Here is a 26427-nt window from a genome sequence, read left to right as displayed (position 1 = left end):
TTTTTTGGGCTCACTGTGGGCAAACCCTCCTTCATCTGAGCCCATTCAGCAGCCAGGCCAGTGAGAGTTTTGCTGTGGCTTCTCCAAACAAATTTCCCCCTTAGGCAAAAACCTGGCTTGGAAAATTTCAGTCCAAACACTTTAAAAAGTTTTGGCAGAGTTAGAAGGAGTCAGAGGCAAGGGCTGGTTGGGAGCTGGGCAATCCTCCACTGACGCACAGGCCAAAATGAAAATAAATTTAAAAACCAGTAAAAAATAGGAAAAAAACCCATCTGAATGAGTCATTGTTCGTCAGAAGAGAGGAGGAATTGGGATTTTTTGTGTTTGTTTGGGAGGGGGTGGTGCAATGGAGATACTGAAGGAAGAAAGGTTGTTTTGTTTTGTTTCATTTTACAGCAATATCACAGGAAAAGTCTTGTTGGAAGATTAAGTTGTGCTATAAATGACGAGCAAAATGGCTGTCAGCTCCTGCTCCGAGGTGGGAACACACCAGGAGCTTTATTATCCACAAAAATAGAGCAGGGCCTCCCACCACAGCCAGGCCAGGGCTCTCTGCAGCCTCACCCGGCACGACCCCAGAGCTGGAGAGGGCACCCAGGGCTGGAGCAGGAACCCAGCGCAGAGGGGGCACCCAGCACTGCAGCAGCACCCAGCCCTGGGTCAGACCCCTGCCCCCATCTCCTGCCTCCTGCCATGCCTTCAGCCAAAGCCAGCCTGGGGCTGCACAAGCGAGGGGTTAATCCCAGCTGAGGTGCTGAGGATGGCACAGCCGGTGCCACTGGCATGGATGGCACAAACCAACTCCAAATGGGCCTTTATCCTGCTGTTCACAGAAAGTTTTATCCTTTTTTGATGAAATGAAGGAGAAATAGTGTCAATGAATCCTGGCCGTATCACGTGGTGCCTGGTGGCCTTGTGGAGTCACAGCAACTCTCACTCATTTCTTTGCAAACAGAATTAGGAAATAAATATAAAGCAGCATTAAGCCATGTCCTTCTCAACACTGCTGTCAGCAGGACAGAAAGCAAAGGCTTAGGACAATGGGGAAATTGGAAAAAATTTTAACAACCAGCCCCAGTCAAACCCATGCCCCAGCAAGCTGCACTCCCAGGCAGCCACCACGCAGGTGCTGACAAATCCCATCCCAAGGCCAGCACATCTGAATTTTGGGAAAGCCTTTAATACCTCATGCTCATAAAGACTTGCACTAAAAAAAAAGTTAAAGAAAACACTTAGGAGCTCTTTTCGGGCTTTTTTTGGGTAGCTCCTATTAATGTTTTAGCAAATACACTAAAATAAGTGACCGGGAGCTTCAGCTCTGTGGAATATCCATGTATGGACCCATCCACATGTGGATTCCCTGACTGACACCTGAGACAGAAGTGCACGGCTGCTTGAGGGAGAAACCCTGCTCTGCCTGATGGGAGAGAAGAGGGCCCTGTCCCTGCCCAGGGCCCTGCCCTTGTCCCCATCCTTGTCCAGGCCAGCTTTGGGGACCCCTGAGCATGCCAGGAGTGGATTGTTTTCCAGCAGCTCTTGCCAGCACCACAGGAATGCCAATGTCATGAATCATGTCCTTCTTTATAATGGAAGAATTAAACATAAAATTTTAACAGTGAATTTCTTGACCTACACAAGGAGAACTCCCCATGGCAGACAATGCTATAAAAAAGGCTGTGAAGCCAGCACCACTCATCATTATATTATTTTAAATTTCCTCTTGCATTACCACCAATAACCTGAATATTAAGGTGACCTTCAAGCAGTTTTTGAATCAAAATGGCACTGAAATGGCATAATTTTTTTTTTTTTTTTTTTTTTTTTTTTCCATGAAACATTTTCGTGGTGCATCATGGGCTTGATTTTGTTTTGGTTTTTTTGTTTTCAAGAGGAACTAATCCATGGAGCCTCCCTCCCAAGGCAGCAATAGTTAAGCCCGTGCAAATCAAGACTGGGCCAAGCAACATAATTGCTTTCCAGACGGGTGAACTGCCACCGATGGAGCAGCCCATCTGCTGAGAAAATGAGTGCAACAACTGCTCCAATTCTTTTTTTCCAAGCAAAGGTGCAGCAACAAACCCACAAAATAGGTTTTGCTTCCAGCAGCCAGCACCTCCGAGCCATTTTTATAATCCTTGTTTTTCTTAGATTATCCCAGTGTGGTTTTTCCCCGTTTCCTTGTTGAGCACTATTTAACCAGCACTAAAGTCTGCAATCATTAAACCACGCGACACGGAGCTGGCTGGGCAGGCAGGAATGGCCAGGAGCAGCAGCCAGGCATTGCTGGAATAACTGGCTTGTTGGCAAATCGATAAAAATAAAAGGGCCTTTGGGGGTGTCAGCTGAAGGCGCTGCTGGGTGGGTGCCTCAGGGGTTGGAGTCCTGTGTGGGAAGGTGGCTGAGCTGCCCTGGGTCCCCACCTCATGTTCCTGCACCCTCCAAGAGCATCAAGATGATGTAGATATATAAGAAACAAATAATTATAAGCATCTTTAGCAATGACCAATTTATTTAATAAATAAAAAACATCTGCTTGGAGGCATGGAACTCTGATCTGGGGTTTCTCTCCTGTGTGAGAAGCAGATGTGCAAGGAGCAAAGCCTGGCTTTAAATGAAAACCTACAAGTTAAGGCATCCAAGCCTTCCCCTCTATCCACCTGGGCTGTGCCACTCCAGTTGCCACCACCTGGGCTCAGCTCCCCAATTCCTCCAATTCCTGTCCCATTCAGACTCTGTGAATCTGCACAGAGGACCAGAGCCCACCCTGCTGTTTTGGGAGCAAGATGGGTCAGACCCAAGGCACTGGTGCTGCCCCAGCGCTGGTCCCTGTGCTGGGATGTGAGGTGAGCTCCAGGACAGGGTCCCCTGCCCAGGTTCAGCTCTGTGCTCACTCAGGCATCCACTGAACCCAGTCAGGAGCAGTCCCAGGCAATCATTAACCAACACCCACCTGCCTTGCCAAAATCAGGTGAAAGAACACCCTTCAGGAACCTGCACTGCTCACCCGCCCGGAGAGGCTCTGATTTACTGATAAAGGGCCCATTCCCACAGAAAAACCCAAGCACGAACATTGCCTGCTCCTGAATTTAAAAGATGTGCTGGAGGCAAGAGGTGAGCGCTGCCACAGCCGGGACTGCTGCCCTAGTGACTGCCCCTGTGCCATCCCTGCCCTAGTGACTGTTCCTGTGCCATCCCTGCCCTAGTGACTGTTCCTGTGCCATCCCTGTCCTAGTGACTGCCCCTGTGCCATCCCTGTCCTAGTGACTGCCCCTGTGCCATCCCTGCCCTAGTGACTGTTCCTGTGCCATCCCTGTCCTAGTGACTGCCCCTGTGCCATCCCTGCCCTAGTGACTGTTCCTGTGCCATCCCTGCCCTAGTGACTGCCCCTGTGCCATCCCTGCCCTAGTGACTGCCCCTGTGCCATCCCTGCCCTAGTGACTGCCCCTGTGCCATCCCTGCCCTAGTGACTGTTCCTGTGCCATCCCTGTCCTAGTGACTGTTCCTGTGCCATCCCTGCCCTAGTGACTGCCCCTGTGCCATCCCTGCCCAAGTGACTGTCCCTGTGCCACCCCAGCCCTGGTGACTGTCCCTGTGCCATGGCTCACCCACAGGGCCTAGAGCATTCCCCACCCATGGTTTCCCAGGCACCAAGCTGCATCTCCCCTTTCATTAGGGATTCACTCACCAGCCCATCCTTCCTCTGCACTGGTATTTGCACCCCACGGCTCCAGAATCCTCCAAGACTGGAAGGTCAGAAACCCCTTGTCTTTTACTAAAGAAAAAATCACGGAATCCCAGACTGCTTTGCTTTGGAAGGGACATTAAACATCATCCAGTGCCACCCCTGCCATGGCAGGGACACCTCCCACTGTCCCAGGTCACTCCCAGCCCTGTCCAGCCTGGCCTTGGGCACTGCCAGGGATCCAGGGGCAGCCACAGCTGCTCTGGGCACCCTGTGCCAGGGCCTGCCCACCCTCACAGGGAACAATTCCTAATTCCCAATATCCCATCCATCCCTGCCCTCTGGCAGTGGGAGCCATTCCCTGTGTCCTGTCCCTCCATCCCTTGTCCCCAGTCCCTCTCCAGCTCTCCTGGAGCCCCTTCAGGCCCTGGCAGGGGCTCTGACCTCTCCCTGGAGCTTCTCCTCTCCAGGTGAGCACCCCCAGCTCTGCCAGCCTAGCTCCAGCCCTAGACTCAGGTATCTCATTTTTAGAACTTTTCATCATTGCTCTGCATGCCTGCACAGAAACCAGTTTTGAAATGCAGTGGAAAATACAACTACCATGAAATCACCAATTTTGTTGTCTTGCTTTCAGTGGAACAAAGCCCAGAATGGAGGCTTTGCAATTTCTCAAATACAGAATTTCAGTTCCCAAGAGATTATTAATTTTTGTTATTAAAAATAAAAATGTATCAGAGTTATTTTGTAATGAAAATATTGAACATCCAAACTAAGTCAAAAGTTAAACATGCCACTGCCAAACTTCTGCAAGACTCATGTGCTATTTAAAGAAAAGAGTTCATAAACCAAACAAAACTCCAAACAACCTACGGGCCATGATAACCAACATCCAACAGCAAGACTTCTTTTGCTATGTGTAAATTTCTAATTATAACCACACACAAAAAAATTCCTTCCAAATCCAGTCAGAATCTTTCCACCTTGTCCCTACAGACCAGATTTACCCAATCCTTTTTTAAGAATTGTTGCCATATGTTAATTATTTCCTGTAAAAGATTAACTCCTTTCTCTTTTGCGTTAAATCCATATGAAGGCCTCAAGTTCAGCCTCAGTGAGCACCAAATTATGGGACTTTTCCATGTTTCAGGTCCAAAACAGGTGCTCAAAAAGCAAAACATAAACTTGAGCAAACTCCTACCCAGCCAGGGCTGTCCCCATCAGCCATTGCACAATGGAGCCAAAGTCTATTTAAATGTTCAGCTGAGACAAGGAGGGACAAGCAAGTGTACATTGATGCCCACAAAGAAGAGGATGTGAGAACCTTACTACAAAAAGGAAATAGTCTCTTGAATTTAGTTCCAATTGCAGTCCCAGACCATTCAGGCACTTTCTGGAGGATTCATCTCATTCCCCACCTCTTGCCCCTTGTCCTTCACTCCATGGAAGCTGCTCTCCAAACCCAAGCACTCCCTCCAAGCTGGTGCTGCTCCTGAAACGTGTCCTTCAGCACCCTGACCAACCCAGGTGGGTTTTCCTCACCCACCCAACTGAGTATTCATGTCTTTCTTTCATTTCCTTTTTTTGGTGGTCTTTTATCTCCATCCCAAAGGGCAAAAGTGACTCCAAGTCCTCCTACCTGCTGAGAGATGGGGACTGGAGAGAGGCATTGCTGGATTCTGCTCCCAGCAGTGGGGAAGGGCTCAGCTGCCCCTGGCCCCATAAACTCAAAGTGATCCATAAGAGTGTTTGCTTTGTCAGTATGAAAGTGCAGCATAAAGCCTTCAGGCACCAGTTAAATCTCAACATCGCTGTATTTATAGTTATGAATAATAAGAGCTTTTCCCCAGCACTACAGCAGCAAGGCATAATTCAACAGAAATTCAATTTTTAAAGGATGATGAATTGTGATACACTGAGATTTTTATGCTCCTATGACTATTAAGAAGTCCATGATATTCATTTTAGTAAAGTAAAAATTGAACAGGGCAAAGCATTGTTCACAACTCAGGTAAGAGCACCAGTCCCAGCATCTGTGCTGATCTCCATCAGGACTGGAGGGGATGGGCCAGCTCAGATCCCTCCTGGGCTCCTCCATCGTTGGTGTCAAGCTCCTTGCAGAGTTTGGGAATCCCAGAGCACCAGCACCTTCCTGAGCAGCTCCCATGAGAGGCCCCCGCCGCTCTCCTGTGTCACACCACACCACACTGATGTTGCAACTCTCCTTTTCCTGAATTCTTTTGCATTTCTCCCTCTGATTCATCAAAAAAAAAATGCTCAAAGCCTGGTTTAAAGCCTTCTCCAAGCTCCTCATCACCTATCCCATCTTCCTGGCAATGTCCCAAGGAGCCTGACAGTAACTCCCACACAGACTGTCTGCTGGACACAGATCTGAGCTCTGACCTGCTGCTCCTGGAGAGCCACACCCAAGTTCTGCCCAGTGAGGATTTTGTGTTTGCTCACTCTGAAGTGCCTTTTCTCAAGCCAAGCACTGCTGTTCCTCTGCAGCCCCAAACGTCCCCCTTTGGTTCTGTCTCTCCAGCCCACGAGCCAACGATCTTCTCCTTTAAAGCACCACCAGAATCCACTTGTGAGACTTTGGCCCCTGGGCACAGAGGGACAACGGGGACACCTGGCAGCAGCAGAGATGATGCCCTGACTGTGGCAGTGCTGTCCTCAGCTGAAAGGCAGAGAGAGGCAGAGAAATTCTTAAGTGAGCAATTACAGCCCATCCCCTGTGTGAGGATGCTTCTGCTTAATTTGATCAGCTGGGGCCTGGCTTTTCCCCTAAACTACAGGGGTTTCTCTCTAATAAAAACCTTCTACCCGAGCTCTATTAACCACGGAGGCTTTCAGCATCCAAATAAAGATGTTTTACATTTCTGATGCTCTTACCATCACTGATCTCTAGCAGCAGGCTCCAGATCTACAGCACTGTATGTGATTTTAAAGGGGCTGATCCACCAAGTTTCATTTTACCCATAAAAGTAACAAAAGATTTCAGTCTAATGCATGGAAAACAAATGTTTATTCACAGACCCTCACACACTGGCTTGTACTTCAGCCTGGCCCCCCATTGCCAAGCTCTTTGGTGCCTTAGGGTCTGCCTTAAACCTAGAAATCAGGCCTGGACTGACTCCTGGCACATTTACAGTCTGGCTTAGGGGCAGCTGCTCACTATGGACCTACAAGGACACACACCCCCCCCCCTGCAGGACCTGCAGGACCTGGACCCCAGCACAGGAACTGTCACATCTCACTCTGCAGCACCCAGCAGACCCAGCCTTCCAGCCCCTCCACAGCTCAGTATTTGCCACGGGAAGCAAACAGACACGACACACCCAAAATACACCTGGGGCAACACCAAACAGGCTAAATGAGAAGCCTGATGAGATACGCTCCCTCCACTCTCCAGCTTCTCATCTTCCTCCCAACCACAACCATGGGGTCTCCCCTGCCCACCCTCTCCTCCTCCTGCCCCAGAGCTCAGGGCACACACAGGTGTGTGCCTCCAGCACTCCCTGACCCCCAACCCCATTCAGACACACTCAGAGTCTCTTATTTCCCTTTAAATCTTGACGCTTTTCAGCTTATCAAGTTTTCCATTTGACTTCAGTGGTCTTTGGAAAAGGCTCCTGAGCCCCTTAAGGATGCTCCAAGGCAGAGGCAGCTCTGGGCTAACACAACCTTTTGTAGCAGCTGCTGGTGTGACCACAGGATGCCCTGGGGACACCCAGGGGATTTGGGACTGTCCCTGCTTGGGTCAGACATCACCCACCAGCACTGACACGTCCTTCTCCCCAGGAAAACACTGCAAGGGACTGCCAAGAGGGGCAACTGGCTCCTGAATGCCAGAGCTAGAGGGGGAAATCCATCGTGGAGGGATGATCCATGACTTTCAGTCACCCCACTGATGGGTGCTGCCAGCACGGCTGGAGGTGGTGCCTCATTCCTGGGCACCCAAACCCCATCCTGAGACACCACAGTGACACCACAGTGACACCACAGTGACACCACAGTGACACCATCACACGAGCATTTCATGGGCATGGACCAGCAGGGGCTGATCCTTCTGTGGAAACAGCCACAACCCTGAGCAGCTGGGGGACCCCATCCCTCCACTGCCCCTGAACTATTCCTCTGTCCAGGTCCTTCTCCCCAGGTCCCTGTGAGACTCCCAAACCAGGACTGGGCTTTGGGCAAACATCCCTGCTGAGTCTTGCCCCACCAGATGTCAGTAGGTCAAGTCACAAGGGAGCAGTAAGATGGATTTTTAACAGAGCTTCCCAACACCTCCCAGCTCAGTCTCTCTCTGCCAGCACACGTGGCATTGCCCTCCCTAACCAAAAATACAACAATGAAGAAATGGCACTGACTGTGTGACACTGCCAGACAAAAGAGAGAAACTCCCATGCTCATGGCAGGTACAACCATCCACCTGACACTGAGAAACACAGAAAAAGGTTTCCAATTAATTGTTCTGCAGGTGTGAACACCTATACAAATCTGGATGAAAATGGTGCAGCAAGAAATTCAGCCTGAATGTCTTTATACAGGAAAGAAGAAAGAAAACCAGCCTTGTCAAACTGACTTTGAGTTACTTCCTGATAAGATTTATGGGTTTGTTGAGAAAGATAACTGCTTTAGCATAAGAGACTTAGATTTTTGCACAGCCTACTATTGCACAAGATGTTGAGTAAAAAAAATAAATTAAAAAAAAAAAAAACAGCCCTAAAACAGAAATCAATGTAAACACATACTAAGTGGATTAAAAAACAGCTATCTGATAAATTTTGAAAACCAGCTGTAATGAGAGAATCCTCATTTCTTCCAAGAGAAAGCAGTCCCTGAAAGGATTCAATATCCATCACTGATTCACAAGCAGCTAGAAAATCATTCGCAGTCATGTTTGTAGAGAACATAAAATTAAAAATTAGTTGCACATAATTAAAGAGGACAGGTCACTAATACAATGCCATCTGGATCGATGGGTGTGCTGCATTCATTTAAACAAGATGCATTTTTAAGCAGCCTAACTGTGCAAGTAGGAAATAACCAAACCCCAAACTAACGAGCAGCAGAAGGACATTATCCTGGAAAAAGGGTGGAAAACACTTATGACACTTAGGAGGGGCACTCCTGCTGCCCCTGAGAGGCCACAGAGGAGGCCAGGGGTGTTCCCTGAGGATGACTAGGCTGTTCAGTGTGCTGACATCACCAGAGACATCTTCCTTTTGTGCTGTTTCCATTTTATGTGCAACAGATTCACCCAGATGTGAAAGGAAGAGGCTCCTCACATCCTACAGCAGGAATGTGACATGCCCATCCCTCCTCCCAGGCTGTGACAGGGCCTGGATGATGAGGAGCCTTTCCAGGCTGGACAGGTGGACAGAGCATTGTCAGGACTCCCTGGTGCTGCTCAGGCTCTGAAGGCAGCCCCGTTTTCCTCCAGCCTGCCTGGCCTGGGTGACTGCAGTCCAAGTGCCTGTTTATTTTTGCTGAATTAGTCAGATGGGTTCCTGTCAAAAACAAAGTTCACTCTCCAGCAAATCTGATCACATCTAACAAAATCTGCATAGCTTGGACCCAGAGATCCTGACTTACAGCTGCAAAACCCAAGGAAAGAAACAAGGAATGAGGTAGCAATTATTTTCTTCCCACTTTACGTCTTATAAACCCCTTTTCCTCCTTGGCTGCCCAATTTATTTTTGATGACTGCCCTCGACGGCAGCTCCAGAAATCAAACACTTAACCTCTGCAAGTTGCTTCCCTTAATGAATACACAGCAGTTTGCTATTCATTACAGCTAGAAGGAAAAGCCAAATCTGTTTGTGCTGCATTAGCCAGCAGGGCTGTTAAACCCAGCATGGACAGTAGCCATGGCGACCCCCTCGGCAAGGAACACTGGACTTTTCCAAAGGCTATTGTCAGTACTCAAAACATAAAATAGAAGCAACTTTTTATTATTACTGTTAATATTACTTATTGCTAGTTTGGAAGAGAATTCACCATCTGTGAAAGATGGCAGCCTGGCAGCACTACAGGAGTTCACCCACAGACTGAGGATAAAATACTCAAGGTGTTGAGAGTTTATTGCAGGGTACCTGAGCTCTGACCTGGAAACAGCCACCTTTATAATGACACAGCAGTTGATCTCTGGGCACACCAAAACCCCTGGCACTCTGCTAAGGGCACTGTCTGCTGCTCCACTGCTCATCCCCAGCACACAAAACCCCACTCAGGTCTACCAGGACAAAGCCATCCTGAAGCTGACAGTGATGTTTTTCGGTCTCTAAAGAGGAGAAGAACAAGGCAAAGGATGAGAGCTTCTATAGCAAGATGGCTCCAGAGGCTCAAGTAAACCTCCCTCAGTCACTGTAGCACTCAAAGCTATGAGAAACACCAACCAAAATGTCTAAAACATCATGCTGTCTCCCAAACACCAGTTAGTATTGACAATTTTCATGTGAGCTGATAAGAAAAAGCAATTTCTCTTCATTTCTTGAGCTGGAAAATCTAAGAGAGATCATATAACCTGCCCAGAGCCACAGAAGAAGATTTTGTGAGAACCAGACACTTATGTCTTGAATTTCAGTCTTGCTTTTTATTCAAAAAATCATTCCTTTGTCTTGGAGAGGATATCTATGTGCCAAGGGTCATCCCCAGACTCTTCTGGATAGTCAAAACATCAAAAAGCAGATAGATACAACCTGGCCAGTGAAAGGAACAATGTTAAGGGCTCTCCAAACCACTTATTGCCAGTGCACTTATGATTAAAGGGAAACAGGGTCATTTGATTGCTTTTCAAAGCTAAGAAGGTTATTCCAGGATGGAGGGATCCAGGCAGTGAGCTCCCACTATCCAGGGAGTGTTTATACAGACTGACACACGTGTGACTGCAGCAAATAACCACCATGGAATGGCACTGCTGCCACACCGTGACCCACAGCCTGCCAGGGCCTGCTCTCACTCTGCCAGTGGATTGTTTTCCTTTTTTTGTACAATTGCATTTGTATTTTTAATTTTCCTAGTAAAGAGCTGTTATTCCTATTCCCATATCTTTACCTAAGAGCCCCTTAATTTCAAAATTATAACAATTTGGAGGGAGGGGGTTTACATTTTCTATTTCAAGGGAGGCTCCTGCCTGCCTTAGCAGACACCTGTCTGTTCAAACCAAGATATACCACTATTCCCACTAAACCCTGCTCTTTGAGATCTGTTGAGTGTGCTGTCCCAGAAAACACTGCAGTTCCCAGCAGTGTTCCCATGGGCAGGGAACACGCTGGGACACAGATCTGCTGTGAGCAGAAACACAAATTCAACAACAAACCCTCCATCAAAAAGCTGCCACAGCTGCCTGCTCCTGGCCAAAGGGGATTTGGCAAAAATGCACAAACGCCTGAGACCCAGCAGCCTCTTCTGGCCTCTCTCTGCCAACAATGCAGGGCCCAGAGCTGACTCTGTCCCCAGCCCACCCCCTGTGCTCCCCTCTGAGGTCTGGTCTGCAAACAGCCCCACAACAGGTTCCACATCAATGCCAGCCCTGGCACAGCAGCCTCTGGGGACAGCAGTGACACCTCCCGCCCCACTTCAGCAATCACTCAGGTGGGTTTGCTGCGCAGGCACTCAAGGGATTCCCCAGCTCCAGCCCAGCCACACAAAGCAGCTCCGAGCCCTTGTGGCCAGCAGTGCCAGTCCCCTGGCAGCACCAACAGGCAGTGGCACTTGCAGAGGTGGCTGGGCAGCCCAGCATGTGCCAGGCACCGGTGTTGGCCACCACACACAGTCTGAACTGCCAGATCTGCTTCTGCTCTGAAGGCTCCAATCTATGTCCTTACAAAGCCAGGGCAACTACTGCCCTCCTCCAGCAGTGCGGGGGAACCATAAAACCTGGGCACAGATTAAGTCTCAACCCCCCTGTGCTTGGTGGATACAAGATTTACTTTTCTCCAACCATCTTCCACAGCTTTGAGCTGAATGGACATTGCTGAAGACCCTAACAGTTCCCATTCTCTATGGCTAAATACAATTTTGAGGGGCTACAACTCTGGGAGTCACTTGTTACGGTCAGTCTGAATGAGCATTAACTTGTTTTTCAATGAAGTTTAGAACACACCAAACAGAATAAACTGAATTGAAGGGCAACTAAAAATGCCCCAAGACCTTCACTCTTCAACATCTTACCCACAAATTCATTTTCAGAGTCAAGTACTTACCCCATGCTGCATTTTTATGTATTTAAGTTAGAATATAGAGCACAATCAGCAAGGTTGGACCTGTAAGATCACTTGGGATAATGAAAGGTGTCCCTGACCATGGCAGAGGAATGGAATGATATGAGCTTTAAGGTCTCTTCCAACTCAAACCCATCCAGGATTCTATGACTGAATCTGTAACCAACCTTTCTCTCATGACTGAGGTGACTGGAGACACCCTGTACAGAATGAAAGCTGCTGGGTCCAGCTGTGGACACAACATCAGCCCCTGTTACACCCTCCTGGATACAGAGAGAGGCTTGGGGTCTTCACCTGACCCCAGCAATGCTCTCCAGGGGCTGTGAGCAGAGCAAGAGAAGGCATGAGGAGCTGCACAGCCCAGCACAGTGAAATGGAAAACACCTCCCTGGCTGTTCCAGCAGTTCGTGGAAGAAAAGAGCCCTTCTCAGAACAGAGAGCACTATCACTGATCCATGGCACAGGTAGAAGCCTGGTTCAGGCTGTCTGGCAGCAGTCCTGGCCTGGCTCCAGACCCATCAGTACTCACACACTGAGTGTGAAGTGCTCTGGCTCCTGCATCCCGTGTTTATCACTCAGCTTCATGAAGGATCAAGCCCTTGCAAAAATGGAAAGCAGCTGGTCCACTCCTGACTGAGAGGAAAAGCTGAGCAGGCTCAGACCATGGGTACATGAAGGGTTAGAAAAGTGTATAAAACCAGGAAAAGCCTAAGTGCAACATCATCATCCAAAGTGCAACACCTCCAGAATCATCTCCCATCCTCCACTGAGCCACCGAGGAGCTTCACAGGAGAGAGGAGTTGTCTTTGTGCTTGGTTGCTGTTGGCAGAAATTTCTTTCATTAATTTATCCAGTTGCTGTCTTTTTACTATTCTATAAACATAAAAGATAAGACCAGGCTCTCACACCAGCCAGGATGGAAGACACTCAAAGCATTCCTACCAAACCCATGCCAAATGCTGAAGTGTCTCACAGCACACACAAAAATAAAAAGAGTAGCTACTGGATGGCAACTTGGAGAGAGCACAGAACCAGATTCATAGAGTCACAGAATCATTAAGGCTGGGAAAGGCCTCCAAGATCATTAAGTCCAACGTTCAACCAAACACCATGTCTCAGGTTGCAAGGTGCAGCTTGGTGTGTGTTCTGTTGCCATCTGTCAGAGCTGGGGCAGTTCTCCTCTGTGCATTGGGCACTTTTCTTTATCTCTCCCACAGCCAATCCTCCCTCCAGGAGATCTCTGCTGTTCATGGCCACTGAGTGTCCCTGCATGGCTGAGAAAATTCCAGCATCCCATGGGGAGATGCTGTGCCCAGGGCAGGAGCCAAGCATTCCTACCTGGATCCAATCTGACCTTGGAACAGCACAGCAGCCTTTGCCCACTGCATTCCCAAAGGAGCAGCTTTCTGCCCCACTGCATTCCCAGAGGAGCAGCTTTCTGCCCCACTGCATTCCCAGAGGAGCAGCTTTCTTCCCCACTGCATTCCCAGAGGAGCAGCTTTCTGCCCCACTGCATTCCCAGAGGAGCAGCTTTCTACCCCACTGCATTCCCAGAGGAGCAGCTTTCTGCCCCACTGCATTCCCAGAGGAGCAGCTTTCTGCCCCACTGCATTCCCAGAGGGAGCCCAGGCCCATCTCCAGCAGCCCTGGAGCTCCAGAGGAAAACTCCAGCCTTGTCCAGGATCCTGCTCCAGCAGAAGCACAGCTGGCACTGCAGGAGGGCTGAGCCCCCATGGAATGGCACTGCTGCCACACCCTGACCCACAGCCTGCCAGGGCCTGCTCTCACTCTGCCAGTGGATTGTTTTGTACTATTGCATTTGTATTTTTAATTTTCCTAGTAAAGAACTGTTATTCCTATTCCCATATCTTTACCCAAGAGCCCCTTAATTTCAAAATTATAACAATTTGGAGGGAGGGGTTTTACATTTTCTATTTCAAGGGAGGCTCCTGCCTTCCTTAGCAGACGCCTGTCTGTTCAAACCAAGATATACCACCATTCCCACTAAACCCTACCACAAAGTGGATCTCGGAGCAGAGGCAGCAAAACGCATTTCTGAGCACACAAATGATAAATCCTGCCCACACCCAACCCCCAGGCCCCTGGCTGGGGGCATCGTCAGGAGCATGAACTGATTCTGCAGCAGCAGCACGATGAGTGGCTGTGGGGTGAGCAGTCCTGCCCAGGCAGTGCTGCTGATGTGCAGGGATGATGTGCAGCCCTCCCTGCTACGCTCACCCTGGGCCCAGAACCAGGCTGGAGGCACACCTTCCCCTGCCTTCTCCACTGCTCCCCAGCCTCACAGCTCTGCCACTTCCCTGCACCGCTGGGGGATTCCTCGGCGTACCCCATGAGAGGGGCACGGATTTTGAAAAACAAGCCCAAAACTTTGTGGCGCCCTTGACTGTTCCCAGATCCTGGGGACGTGTGGGAAGTGTGCTGAGCAACATTTCTGAACCAAGCGTTCAGCTTCCAGAGACTATTCCCAGCTGGATGGGAGCCACCAGCACAAGCCAGGGCGTGGAGCAGCCTCAGCCCTGGGTGTGCTGTTAAGTACCACAACTTGAAGTAGGCTCCAAAAGCCAAAAATTAGGAATTTTAATTTTTTTTTGAGTTTTAAATTAACAATACAAACTTAGTAACATTAAACTTTCTGCCCTTTATTTATTTACTACTATTTTTAAGGCCCAATGTGATAGCACTGCACTAAGCAAAACATTTGCTGAACATCTCATGGCCTGATTGTCTGAGAGAAGAGCTGAACAGACCAATAGGAGAGCAGGGTTTAACCCCCTATCCAGCATTTGGGCACTTCAGAAACAGTGCCAAAGAACGTAACACTGGACATTTATTATTTTAATGTAGCTGGCGGTGCAATATGCAAAATCTATTTCAAAATCTATTTCTCCTAGAAATATTTTCATGATTTAATAAAATTAAAAGGAGAACTGGGTATAAGTTTAAGTACTGCTTTCACATTGCAGCCTCCAAAATTTTACTGTGCTGCAGTGTGGAGGAGAACCAGAAAATGAAAAGGAGAAGTGATCTCACCCTGTTTTCATTTGTGAAAGAGCCACAAGTGAGACGTTTATAGGATAGATGTGTTGCATTATGTGGTTTAAGGAAACTCTGTATCTGCCAGCAAGGTAAGGAAGGAGCCCAGAGCACTTGAGTGTTGGCTTTTCCCCAAATAAATCTGCATCTCTAAAGGGTTGGTGATGGCCAACCATGACTGTCCCTGCCACACATTCCAGCTGCTCCCCGCAGCCTGGAGGGCTCAGGGTGCCCAGGAAGGGCTCAGGGTGCCCGGGAAGGGCTCGGGGTGCCTGGGAAGGGCTCGGGGTGCCCGGGAAGGGCCCATGGCCTGGCAGCCCAGGGCACCCAGCCCTGCCCAGGCCCAGCCCTGCAGGGTTTGGTGGCCACCAATGCAGGGGCCCAGTGCCAGCGGGGCCGAGCCTTTCACAACACCAGGGACCCTCATGAAATGTCTCTCCAGAATTTATGGCCACTCACTATCTGTTACAAAATAAATATCTAAAGGGAAGCCCCTTTAGGGGCACAGAGGAACAAGTTACGGAGGCCAAGTATGTGTGATTCCTTGTCTGTTCACCATGGAATCCCACGCTGGACTGGCTTGGGAGGGACCTTAAAGCCCATCCAGTGCCACCCCTGCCATGGCAGGGACACCTCCCACTGTCCCAGGCTGTTCCCAGCCCTGTCCAGCCTGGCCTTGGGCACTGCCAGGGATCCAGGGGCAGCCACAGCTGCTCTGGGCACCCTGTGCCAGGGCCTGCACAACCTCCCAGGGAACAATTCCTCCCCAATACTCCATCCCTGCCTCTGGCTGTTTAAAAATATTCCCCCGTGTTCTGTCACGGTCTGCCCCTATGAAAAGTCCCTCTCCCTCCTTTTTACAAGCCCCCTTCAGGCCCTGGAAGGGCTCTGAGCTCTCCCTGGAGCTTCTCCTCTCCAGGTGAGCACCCCCAGCTCTCCCAGCCTGGCTCCAGAGCAGAGGCTCCAGCCCTGGAGCAGCTCTGTGGCCTCCTCTGGACTGGCCCCAGCAGCTCCAGGTTTTGTGCTGAGGACCCCAGAGCTGGAGGCAAAATCATTCTATGATTCTATGAAAAAACCCAGAACTCTGTCCAGCAGCTCCTGAGCAAAATCAGATCCACAGTCACTGGCAGTATCTTGTGGGGAACATAGATTTATTGCTACTTGTACACCTCCGAGTCCTGTGGACCTTCCTACATGTCCCAGCATCACCAAAACTGCAGCAGGACCTTGGAGCAGCCAGGGAAATGCCGGGGATGACAAATAATCAATTCCTCCTGGAGCAGGAGGGGAATCATTTATTTCACAGTTGCTTTGCACCTGTAGGAAGCCTTGGCACTGCATCTTAACTACACCTTGAATGCTCCTACAAGGCACTGAAGGTGCTCTGGGGGATCATGCAGTGTTAATATAAATATATTAAGAAAATAAATGAGGAGCTGCTCCTGTGAGCTGCAGTAACATCTCATGCAGTCCATTACAGACTGCTAAATTCTGGAAAAATCTTGAATTTTCATCAGAGACAACCAAAAGGTCAGTCTTTCTTATGGGATTTCAGCCATTTGAGTGCCCTTTTGAGCTACAATCTTGAAATTAGGAATAATTCATTCATTACAGACTGCTGATTACAGGAGTGGGGGAAGGAAACAGAAATTTGACATTTCTTTCCAGTTCACCAAAAGGTCAGTCTACTTATTTACAAAATTTATATTAATTTAAACTCTGAGTCTATCACACTGGGCACGAAGCATCCAATTTGAGGAAATTAAGGTCATTTAAGGTCTCCAGTTGCATTTATCATTTAGAATGCAAAAAAGTTATCAAAAGCAAAGACAAAGCTGAGGGAGACAATGGCCAAAGTCACCCAAATTTGGAACAGCCGCCAATTTTAAAACACTAAAATGCATTTCAAAGAAGAATTAAAAAGAACCCAGATTTTAAGTCTCTTCTTGCCACACACTGCCAGACACCAACTGCCATTTCTTCACAAGACAGAAAGAAGCTAAAATTTGGGGTGGAACCATCTCTCATGGCAAATCCATCTGTCCTCAAGTCACACTGGACTCATCTGGGCTCACACCATCACCAGGCACTAAGGCCAGCAGGTTCCCTTGCCACCACCAGCCAACTCACATCTGGAAATCCTCCTCTCAGAGCTTGAAAACACTGAGAGATGAGGAGGAGGAGGAGGAGGAGGAGGCAGCAGCATGGAAGTCATCTCCTGGAGCGGCCGGAGCAGAGGAAGCAATGTTTCAGAACTGACACAAAGGTCATGGGGAGGAGGGTGGGAGGTGTCTCCCACGAGTTTGGAAAATATTGCCAGGCTGCAGAGCAGGACCCAGGCAGGAAGGCCCTGCTGGGGATCCCCAGCCCTCGGACAGCCCCTGCCACAGCAGAACCAGAGAAAAGCCACAGTCAAGACATCTTGGTTTGGAAAGACAGGTGTCTGCTAAGGAAGGCAGGAGCCTCCCCTGAAATGGAAAAATGTAAACCCCTTCCCTCCGAATTGTTATAAATTTGGAATTAATTATATATATATATATATATATATATATATAATATATAATATAAATTTGAAATTAATATTTTCCCTCAGGCAAAAATATGGGAGCAGGAATAACAGTTCTTTATTAGGGAAGAAAATAAAAAGATAAAATAAACAATGCAGTGAACTAAACACTGACAGAGTCAGAATACAACCTGACACCCTGTTGGACAGGGTGTTGGTAGCAGTCCAATTGGAATTGTGGCTGCAGTCCTCCTGGAGTGTCAGGCGTGGTTCTGTTGGAGTAGTGATCTTGTAGAAAAGGGTGCAGTCTTCCTCTGAGAGGCAGTGGAAGAGGCAGCTGTTCCTCTGGGAAAATCCAGCACAGAAAAAAAAGCTGTGCTGGTGGGCCAGAATCTCAGGACTATCTGCAGGTAGGAATGCTTTGTTCCTCCTTTTGGGCAGAGCATCTTACAATGGGATGTTCTAGTTTTTATCAGTTATGCAGTGACACTCAATGGCCCATTATTAGCAGATGTCTCCGAAGGGAGGATTGATTGTGGAAGAGATAAGGAAAAACTGCCTACTTAACACAAGACAACTGCCATACAGATGACAAATAGAATACATCTTGCTTTTTAATCTGGGACACAAGAGACCCCTTGACAAAATCTCAAATGCTGTGAGCCCCTTGCTGAGTTCAGGAGTGCTGTTATTTGGAAATAAGTCACTGGGGAGATGCCCAGCAAGGCAGAGCCCACCCTGTGCAATAGCAGGGCTCAAGTTCCTTCCCTGCCTCCCAGGGAAGTTCTGCTCAGCAGCTCTGCATCCCAAGGCATGGAAAAGCATTCCAAGGTTTGTGAGGGGCAGCAAGGAGACAGAGCAATCCCAACGCCTGCTTTCCTGCCCTGATCACCTGCCCAGCCCTTCCCTCACCGGGAGCTGTCCTGGCCAGGGAACGGCTCCCAAGGCAGGGATAAACCCTCAGCTGCTCTAAACCAACCCCACCAGCCAGCACTGCTGCCCTCCATTCTTTTTTTTTTTGATAGAAACTTCAATCTTTTTAACAATTTTTTTATAAAGACACACTGATAAAAATTGCAAGGAGGTCTGTTCAGGCAGGTCCTGTGTTGAACAGGACCTGTGGGCACTCAGGCTCTGCTGCTTCACACTGACCGTTAATGCAGCAGCCTGACAGGATCTTCTTCAGGCAAAAAAGAAAAAAATTAAGGAAACCATCTTGACATTGTGGTAATTATGTGCTCCAGCCATAACCTCTGCCCATCAAGCCTTTGTCTGCTCTACCCGTGTTTATCGAGCTCCTTAAACACAGAAAGTTGGATTTGACCACTTTCCTTTTGGGAAAAAAAAAAAAAAAAAAACAGGTCAGTGCTTGGTTCTGTTTTTAAAATTTGCCTTGGTACAAGATTTTAAAATAAATTGCTACTTTATAAACTATTTGAAAACACTAGTTCCTCTTTGTATTTCATTTCTTCAGGGAAAAAAAAAATCTAAATCCAATCCACAATCAGACATTTTCCTTTTTTTCCTCCTTTTTAATTTAGTAACTTGTGAATTCATGCATTGACCCAGCTGAACAAAGGGCAAAGACTGTTAAATTCCAGAGCCCAGGAGATATTCGGTTACTCATTCAAGGCCTTCTACAGAGTTTAAAAATAAATAAAAATGAGCCTTAGCGAGGAGGAGTGGCATATTTGGAAATGACACTTTTAAATTAACAACTGAAAAGGGGAGAAAGGTAAACTGGGAAGAGATTAGCTGCTCACTGTGCTGTGAGGGAAAGATGGAAAGTGGGTTGGAACTCATTAGCCCAATTACATAATAGATTGTTTTGGCCAAATTCAAAGGCAATAAAAGCAGAGAGCAATGAACATTAGGTACCAGCAAAGATGGAGGAGGTGGGGGAAAGAACAAGAAAAGGCTTTTTATGATTTTATTCGTGAAGCTTCTTTCAAATGTTCCATTTCAGCAGGGAAGCACTGAGCAGAGGCAGGAATTTGGTAAATAACCAAAATAAGGCTGGGGCTGCCCAACGCCAACGCTACAGTGGTGGGGAGACAGTGCTGGAACACCAACCAAGGGAGAAAACAGAACTTGAAATTTCCCCGCCTTCCCTTCCTCCTGGCCCTGAAAAATCACATTTCATTGAATTCAAAAGCATTCTGAAATTTTACTAGTTTGGGAAAGATTGAATAAGCATATAATTAAATTAATTACAGAATCACTGCTCTGCATCCTACTGCAGGAATAGCAGTGAATCAACCAAATGGATTCAAAATCACTTCCTAAATGCTTTCCAGTCAAATAAAACTTCAAGTGCAGCTTCAAACCACTCATGGCACAGTCCACAAAAGCCCAACCTCTCTATCCATACAGGACACGCTCCTAAAGAGCACGACCCGAGCTGGAGGATTTCCCTTCCCAAATAAACAGCAGCTGCTCGGAGCTGGATGCCTCCTGTCCTGCCTGCATCCCCTGCCTGCATTGCATACCCTGCCTGCATTTCCTGCCCCACTGCTGTTCAGCTGCTGTCCAGGCCAGTTCCCAGGGACAGCCACCACACGCTGCACCTGCACCCTGCACAGCATCACAGAATCGTTTAGGTTGGAAAAGATCTCCAAGATCAAGTCCATGTCCTTTGACTGATGTCCACCTCATCAACCAAACCAACTTCTTTTTCCAGCTTCTCATTTATCACCCCTGAGCACAAGGAGGAGATGGGAAAAATCCCTCTGCATGTTCATGGCTAAAGGATGCACACAAAGTGCATGCACTAATTGAGGATGAGAGCCTGGTTCCCACCAGGAAAGTGCCACCACCAAGCCCACAGCCTCTGCAGGCCCGGAGCTGAGACTCCAGGGCCTCAAATGAGGGTTCTGTGTGGCTTACACAGTGAGCTGTGCTCCTAGCTGGAGTAAGACATCCTGGCCTACAGGAGAGCATCACTCCCTTCGCTGGGGCTGTCTGAGATCAGAAGAGCCTCTTTCTCCCCTGTGGGAGAGCAGAAGAGCACAACCAGAGATGGATTAGCTACAAAAGGCACGAGTTGCACCCCAGCCCTGGCAAACAGGAGCCCACGAGCACAGCAGTGCAGGAGCAGGCACAGGCTCCTCCAGGAACACGGGAGCAGCCTCACCCATCACCCACGCAGCTGGGGGCAAGGCTGTTAATGCTAAATGGGCAGGCAGGGTCACAGCCAGCCCTCGGCCAGCAGGGCAGGGGGCTGCCAGCAGCCCTGGCTGCAGCGGGACCACCCTGGTGCACCACAGGGATGCACCGGGGCTGCACAAGGGCCGGGGAGGAGACCCACGGGCTGCTGGGGGAAGCAGTGTGATGGCCTGGGGGGAGCTCTCTCTCCGGATACTCCCTCCCCTTTCACACAGGGGATCCAGCGGCTCCTGCTCCCACCAACACCGACCCTGCCAGCTCAGCCCTTCATGACACGTGCAGTGTCCCCCTCCAGGAGGGCCTTCCAGAGGTCCCCAAGGCACCCACAGCAGAGGGGGGCGCTGACCTGAGCACAGCAGCACACACCACTGCCTCAGGGAAACCAACTGCTAACAGCAGCAATCAAACACCAACGCTCACCTGGGGGACTTGGCACATGAAATGAAGGAAGTTCCTCCACCAGCTGCTTCCAAAGACATGTTCATCCACACTCTCCACGGCTCCAGCAGCAAAGGCAGCAGCCAAAGGCAGCTTGCATTCCCCACCCTATGTGAGGCATGGCCCCAAAATCCCTCAAGTGGTGGCAAAGATGGAAATAGCCAAGCAGGGAACAACTGCGGAGCTGCACCCATGGAACGGGTGCTGAGGCAGCAGGACACCAACACCACCTCCTGCTTGCCCAGAGAGAAACACTTAATAAAAAAATCCAAATAAGAACTCCAGGCCCCACACTGTGCTCAACAAGCTGATGGTCCTTTTGTCCACAGAAAATCTCACCAGGTCCCCCCAGGCCTGATGTGATCCTACAGGAACCTCATCTTAAAGCAGAGTGACCAGCTGTGAAAGCCAGCTCGAGCTTGTTGTGTATGCAGGGTTGAACAGGAGCAAATACAGGCAGGGGGGTTCTCAGACTCTTGTCACTGCAGGAGGACCTGGAATGTCCCCCAAAAAACACTTTGGCTGCTGAAGTACCTGCCAGCATGTGCAGCCACACGTGCTGCCTGACCTGGTCATGGCCAGCCCAGAAGTCACCAAGAGCTCAGTGATGGGATGGGCTCCAACTCCTCAGCTGACCTTCCCTGAGCCCAGACACGGCTGCAGGAGCAGCAGGACCTCCAGCACGACCCTGGACATGCACCCAACTGGTGCTCTCCCAGCTGGCAGTGACATGGGGCACCCAGTGGATACCGAGCTGCTCGTGCCCTGACACTGTGGATGGACACCTCAGCCCTCCAAAGGCATTTTAATTACTGCATTTAAAGGTGCGAAACGCTTCCCTCCCACTCACACTTGGCCATCTTCAGGGGCTGGGAGCCAAACCTCTCCTTGGCAGAACTAAAGCAGGCTCCAAACCACCCTGGGAAGTGATGGTCTGGGGCTCTTTGGGGCTCGTGCTCCCCTGGCTCGTCCCTCCTCTGCCCCCTCACACCCACACACATCAACCACACGTGCCCATGAAAACCTCGTCAAAGATCTTTGCAACACACCAAGTTTCAGAGTGACCTGGATAAACTGAGCAGTAAAAAATTGCCAAGAGCAGCTAGGACTCAACAAAACCTCCCAGGGAAAGCAAAGGTTAAATGGGTGAGGATCTCCTGTGCTGACCACAGTCTGAGGAGGGGATGGGGGGTGCAACCCCTCCCATGGAGCTTCTCACAGCTCTGCAGGGGGAGATGTGCAGCACCAAGGGGGAGAACGGGCAGAAACCACTAAAATCAAGCAAACCACTAAAGTCAGAGTAGAATTATAAAAAAGATCGAATAGATCCATGCTCTGTGTTAGGAAGGGGTCGAACCTGATCTCAATTGACCTTTACATGCAGGGAAAACATCAGCTCAGTGCAAGTTACCAGTAGGAGAACAAGGGAAGGGAAGGAATTGTTTTAAAAGTCAAAATAAACAGAAACCACAATTGTGCCATGAACCCATCCCTACCACAGCCTGCAGGCTTGGCCATCCTGTCCCAAAACTACTCTGGGAGTAGGGAGGAAGGACTGGAAATCTACTAAGTTTAATTTCACTACTCCTTCATTCCAGCACCACCAGACGTGGTGACAAGATTTGTGCCAGGACTGGGGCAGAGGCAGGGGAGCACATGGCAGTGGCATTTCAGGCAGAAGCGTTAAATAACTGTTACGTGGGAAATGGGGTACAGAGGTACCAAATGTGCTTTCTTAAATATTCATATTGTTTATTGAACTTTTTTTATTATTTAAATTTTTAAAACATTATTTAACTTTCAAAAAGGCAATTTTTTACTAGTAGCACTTTAAGCCACTAATATGAATTTACTTATTTTTCAGTTGAGCTCCAAAGAATCCCAGTAACAGGGTAAACTCATGTAAATTTAAATGGCCCAAATTGTCTCAGTAAACCATCAGACAAAATAGTAATGGAGCAGCCATATGTAGCTCTGGGCACCAACATTTTATGGGAAAAAACCCTAAGATATCAAAGTCAAATGTGCTTTATTTCAAAATTCAAGGAGGCAAAAGGTCCTTTACCTCCACATGCAGCGCTCAGGGCCAGCCGTCCCTGTCCCAGGGAACAGGGAGAAGGAAAGGCAGACTCTGCCAGGCTAAGAACACATTGTCATAAATTCTCATTGTAACAGAAAACCCAGGTGGTTCATTCACAGCCATCCCCACGGTACCACGGCAAACAGAGCAGAGTTTGCTCAGAAATGACTGTAGTCCCTGGTGAAATTAGGTGCTGCCCTCCATTGTCACTCTGCAGATAAAGAAGTTTCACATAAAGAAAAGCAGCATCACAGGGAAGCTGCACATTTACCTAATTCTGGAATTTTACCCTTCTTCCTGAGGTGGTGTGCTGACCAAGGGCACATTCCAGCACAGCTGCCTCCCGCCTCACTGGGAACAGAGAGCTTCTTTCACCCCATTTCCTGTCACCAACCCTTTGTACACCCTGGTGAGCGACACCTTGGGAAACCTCTGCAAATTTTGGAAGAAATGGAGCATAAGAGGGGGAGCTGCCCAGGGCATCCCTTGTTCCAGTCCCTTGGGACAGGACAGGTCAGACTACAGGACATCACTGCCCCCTCATGCCATAGGTTCTGGATTACTGGTGGCACTCCAGGACAGGGGTGCTGGGATCCTGCCTGTGGGGTGAGGCTGCCCAACAGGAGCCCCTGCTGGACCCCACAGCTCTGTGAGAGCCAAACTGGCTGGGCACTGAGGGAGCTGCTCAAGAACCACCCCTGTGAGCAAACAATCACTCAAAGCCAATATCCAAAGGGTGCAGCAGGGCTGCAAGGCTCCTGGAGAGGGCAGAAGGCTGGAGAGGGCAAAGGGAGTGAGCCAGAGGGTTTCCATGTGTCTTCTCAGGAGCCTTCTGGAACTGGCCTGGAGCTCAGACCTGGCACAAGAGCCCTGCACACACTACAGGGGGAAGCAGAAAGATGGGACACAAATATTTTTATATAGCATGTCCTAAAACAGAATTCTCCATTTGGCTTCATCCTAAGAGGAAGGTCCACCTGCTTCTTGGAAAGCAAGAGTTCCAATGGCCACTGCATGGCTCCAGCTGCAGGGCAGAAGCTCCCCAAGTCCACAGGCATTAAATACAGTTATTGAGATAAAATTTCAGAGGAGGCCTGGCAGCAGCTGGAAGGGTGAGTGCACTGCTCGGGGGTGTTTTTGTTCCAGGGCTCAGAGCCACGATGGGAGCTGGCGTAGGGTCTGGTCCCAGCGCAGTGGAGGTAGAGCACGGCAGGGGGGACATGGCACTGCTCCAGGGCTCAAAAGCCAGCTCCTGCTCCTGTCCATGGCTCTGGCAACCCTGGGAATGGTTTATTCTTCAACTACTTGTAACCAGGCTAGACACTGTGACTCACGGTGCCCAGCTCCACCAGACCCCACCTCAGCCAGCAGTGCTGAAGAGCTGATGCTACACAAGCCAACGAGCCACTGCTGTCAAGTCGTGCAAGAAAGCCCAGTCAGACCTGAATGTGAGCACAGAGGGATGACAGCTCCAAATTTGGTGCTGATTTGAATCACACCATGCCTTAAAGCATGAGGGCAACAGAGCTGAGTCTCAAACAGAGGAGACACTGCAGCAACATCCCCACCCAGGTGACAGCAACCCCAGGAGCTGCCCTACTGCAGGTTCAACCACGTCCACGTGAGCTGCTGACCACACTGCAGGGAGAGCTGCTGAAAGAAACTTCTCCCTTCACATCCACAGCATTGCTGAACTTCAGTGCTCTGGTTTTAATGCCAAAGTCCCATCCCCTTACACCACAAGAAAGCTGAGCCCCTGAGCGGCTGCAGCAGTCTGATGGTACCATGTGCTGCCTTTCTCTTCATACCCATCCTGCTCCTCTGTTCCCTGCTCCCCACTCAGTGCTCCCCTCCACAAGCCACGTTATTCACCAACCTGGCACAAAGCCTTGGGTTTTTTTGGCTTTTTTAATGTGCTTTTCCAAGGTTAGGGACATAAATCAACCCCTAGAAGGCTCCAGCAAACATGAGCCTGTGAGATCGGCAGCAGATAACCACAGACAGAAGGCAGAGGACCAGCACTTTGGTCTTTTGGCAACAGCGTGTTCTTGGCCAGGCTCCCTTTCCCATCTTTCAGGCTCTGCTTGCCACCCACTCCTCCCTTCCCCAGGATGACTCGCAGTGTCGTTAACATCCAGCAAACGAGGGCTGAGGGAGTTCACACCTCCAGTTATTCAGTAACGCTGCCGGCAAACCCGAGACTGTAACGTGCTGCTCTGCCTCCAGACTGCGCTTGGAAAATCCTCATAAAAAGCACACAGCTATTTTTAAAGGAAATCCTGGATGCCTCTGAACGTGCAGGCAGCAGGCAGCCACAAAGGTTCGCCAAGCCAAGGAGTCTCTGGGCTGGATCTGGTAGTCTGACACCACATCTGCAGCGCTCCGGCGGCCGCGGCCAAGCGGGGAACGAGGCTGCAGCGCCGGCCAAAGCCACGGTGCTGCCGGTGGGTGCCAAAAGACACAAGAGCGTGGCCAGGAGCATGGCAGGCGGATCTCGGGGGATGCAGCAGCTGCTGGTGGCGGTCAGCACTCCCTGGCAGGCACAGCAAGCGCTGGCAGTGGTTACACCCCGCGCACATCGCGTCCAGCAGCGCACCTGAGTGCAGGTGTGGGTCTTGCGCTTGCTTTCGTCAGAGTTGATGCAACCAGTGAAGGCTCACTGGAGTGAGAATTTTACTGAAAACTGTATTACTCAGCCTTTAAAGACTCCAAATGATCCTTTCAAGGAAGTGAAGAAAAAAGTGAAGAAAAAGGATTAATTTCTCAAAGTTCAAAGGACAGAATTTATTTTTGGAAATAACATTTCACTACAAATCCTGCAACTGAGACAGATCAAAACCACAGCAACACCACAAACTAAATTTGAAGGACAGGACTGTTGGAAAATCTCTCTCCAACAAAAGAGAGGAGTGACAGAACAATTCATGGAGGGCACCTTAGGGAACATCTTGGTCTCATCCACCACTACTTCTACAGGCAGCAGGAATACACAACTACCTCTCTTTCCAGGAGCTCCAGGGACACATCATCCCAGAGCAAGGGCTCCTGAGTGCAGTGAGTCCCAACAGTGTCCTGCATCCCATTCCCACCTGCTATGGTCCCAAAGGCTCATTAAGAGACTCCATTTAGCCACCCTTTCCTTCCCCCTTCACTGACATTTGAGCTGATGCCACCCAACCACAGTGCGTGGGGACAGAGAAGCTGAGATTTGAGAGCAGCTCCAGCACCAGGCACAGCTCAGTGCAGTAACATCTCATCAGCAAACCCTTCC

General features: G+C 49.4%; 1 protein-coding gene and 1 long non-coding RNA gene across 6 annotated transcripts in view; one reads left to right on the top strand and one right to left on the bottom strand.

Moving 5' to 3' along the window:
• ZNF618 (zinc finger protein 618) overlaps positions 1-26427 on the bottom strand; it is a 149067-nt gene that overhangs the window by 102281 nt on the left and 20359 nt on the right. The window lies entirely within an intron of this gene.
• LOC128817612 (uncharacterized) lies at positions 7765-8269 on the top strand. The gene is made up of 2 exons (XR_008440245.1): positions 7765-7920; positions 8166-8269. It is a non-coding gene; the product is annotated as an uncharacterized LOC128817612 (long non-coding RNA).

The sequence above is a fragment of the Vidua macroura genome, chromosome 21, assembly GCF_024509145.1.
Source record: "Vidua macroura isolate BioBank_ID:100142 chromosome 21, ASM2450914v1, whole genome shotgun sequence".
Taxonomy (NCBI): domain Eukaryota; kingdom Metazoa; phylum Chordata; class Aves; order Passeriformes; family Viduidae; genus Vidua; species Vidua macroura.
Note: the sequence above shows the minus strand (reverse complement) of the source record. Positions and strands in the feature narration are given on the sequence as shown.